We start from the raw sequence: 2,747 nt of genomic DNA, 5'->3' as shown, positions 1-2,747 counted from the left end.
GTAGCTCCAGTCTCAGTCAAAATACGCCGCTCTCAGCTGTTGCAGATAATGCGCCACTAAAACGATAACAAGACCTTTCGGTTCAAGTATCTCTTTCTCAAAATATTGGGCTCAATTGAACAGATCATAGGACTGTATTGAGAACTACTGAACTAGTCGGGAGAATAATCCCTTAACAAAAAATGTCTACATATATACACAAAACACACTATGAATAATAATCATATTAAATATTATTGACAATGAATAATCAATTAATTGAATGTAATTCCCAGTCCTGACACACTCCCCACCTTGGATAGGGCAACCTATCCAACACAAATTATATCAACAACAAAAAATGACAACAATAATACTATCAAAATAATAATAAACAATGAATAATAAACCATAATAGATGTAATAAGCACAATAATAATCAATTTCATGCATAAATACTACACAAATAAATGTAAAATTGTAATAATAAACAATTAGTTAAACATCAGACAATCTCACATTTTCCTTTCATGAATACAAAAGTCTAGCTACAATGCTATCCTAAGCTTCTGTGGCTGCACGACGACGAGGTCGGCTCGTTACTCCAATATTAGTATCATCTGGAATTTCAACTGAGCGATTCCCTTCAGCAGGAGGATCTGAGATAACATTGTGATTGACCAATTCATCAGGATTAAAGTCTGATGAAGTATTCCCTTGTTCAACAGCCATTGGAGAGTTACTATTGCTCTCAGGAATAGTCTTCGGTACCTGCAATGGAAATAGACGCTGTAATGGTCTCCGTATAAAGGCTGATGGTCCTGAACCAGACTTTACACGAACTATTGCTCCTCTCTCAAGACCGTCCTCACCCCTTATATCTTCGATCAACCCCAGTCTCCAAAACCCTTGCGGGCTCTCATCTTGAATGATGACAACGTCCCCCAATGATGCAATATCCCCATCTCCTCGTGATATTCTTTTGTGACTCTCCCGCAACTCCACCAGATACTCCTTTCTCCTTTGAGTCCAGAAATGATCCAGGATCCTGCTTAATTGTTGGAGTCGCCTGCTTATGGTTAACCGAGAGGACTTTATCTCAAAGTATTCTGATTCTGAATAACGCAAGTGGTCAGGTAGACTTAATAAATGTCTTCCGGTCATCAAATGTGATGGGGTAATGTGTTCCTCTAAATCATCTGGTGACAGGTAGGTCAGAGGTCTAGAATTCAGGATCAATTCAACCTCAGTCACTTCTGTTAGCAACTCTTCATACATCAACTTTGAGTGACCAACCATCTTCTTTAAACAGCGTTTTAGTAACTGGATCATGCGTTCAAAGAATCCTCCCCACCTTGGGGCTCGCTCAATGTTAAAATTCCATTTCACTTGCACTCCAGACAAGAACTGCTCTACTTCAGGATTCTTCAAAATAAACTTCAGAATCTTGGAGGCGGACTTAAATGTTCCATTGTCTGAGATTATTCATAATGGCAGTCCCCTACTAGAAATGAATCTCTTGAAACACCTAATAAAACTTAACGAAGATAAATCAGTTACAATATCAATGTGATCTGCGCATGTAGCACAGCATGTAAACAAACTTTTTTATTGCATATCAGTGTGCATTCTGTTTCCCACTCCCGCAAGATGTGTATGCGTTCTGTTTGATGATTGAGGGACCAGCATAGTCTATTCCCACTGAGAAGGGAAAACTATACTGAACTCTAAACTGTGGTAGTGGAGGAGGTGGTGGAGGTTTGTAACTTGACGAGGCATACTTCCTACAGATCACACAGTTGTGGATGTACTGACGAATGAAAGCTCTCCCCTGAGGAATCCAATAATGACTGCAAACTTCAGTAAGAGTATCCTTAGTTCCTGAATGAGCCACTCTTTGATGCGCCCTCCTTACAATCAACATCGCGAAATGATGAATCTTTGGTAGCGATACCGGATGACGTGTATAATAAGGTAGCTCTGACTTGCTCAATCTTCCTCCACACCTCCAGACCCCTTCTGAATCCAGGAAAAGCATAAACTGCCTTTTCCATAACATGGTAATACTCCCTCTCTAAACTTCTTGTATCCACAAAATCTCTGCTTTTCTCTTGATTTTCATCAAATTAGTCTCCATCAGTAATCCAGATCCATCATTCTAACTCTTCTTGATTCAGTCACAGAATCTAAGTATATAAACTGTAGTGTTGATCAACTTCTCAAAACAGCTGAAGCGTTCTATCTCCATGATGGATCCAATCATTATTCCCGTGCTCAAACCATCTCCCACGCTCAGGAAAAGGACCTCTCTATCTCTCATTCTCAGTTTATCTAAACATTCCAGAGGTAGGCCATCCTGTAATTGACTGTTCCCAGGCTTCTTATCCTTGAGCCACAAAGGCCCACACAACCACATACTAGATTCACTCAACTCTTTCAAAGCTAGACCTCTTGAAGGAAGATTTGCAGGATTGTTTTCTCCTTGGCAATGACTCCATTTACTACTCTACATTCTCCCTTATCTCCCGTACTCTGTTTTGCACAAATTTTTTCCATTGCTTGTCTGTTCCCTTTATCCAATGTATGACAATTAAGGAATTCTTGTAAGACATGCAATCACTCACAAGCTCACTCAAACTCTGCTTAACACTCACAATAAGCCTTGCCAGAAGCAGGGCACTTAGCAAGTCTAATCTGGGAATTGTTTGTGTTTTCAATGGTGCTACACGTGTTTTGGAAGCCACAAACATACAATTCTGTCTCTCATC

The 2,747-nt window shown here is 39.9% G+C and overlaps 1 pseudogene; it reads right to left on the bottom strand.

Annotated features, from left to right (window-relative positions):
• Positions 1 to 540: 540 nt before the first annotated feature.
• LOC109585869 (uncharacterized) lies at positions 541 to 2,038 on the bottom strand (annotated as a pseudogene).
• Positions 2,039 to 2,747: the final 709 nt, after the last annotated feature.

Source organism: Amphimedon queenslandica, unplaced genomic scaffold, assembly GCF_000090795.2.
Source record: "Amphimedon queenslandica unplaced genomic scaffold, v1.1 AMPQUscaffold_12993, whole genome shotgun sequence".
Classification (NCBI taxonomy): Eukaryota; Metazoa; Porifera; class Demospongiae; order Haplosclerida; family Niphatidae; genus Amphimedon; species Amphimedon queenslandica.
The sequence above is the reverse complement of the archived record's forward strand: the minus strand, read 5'-3'. Positions and strand labels throughout refer to the sequence as shown.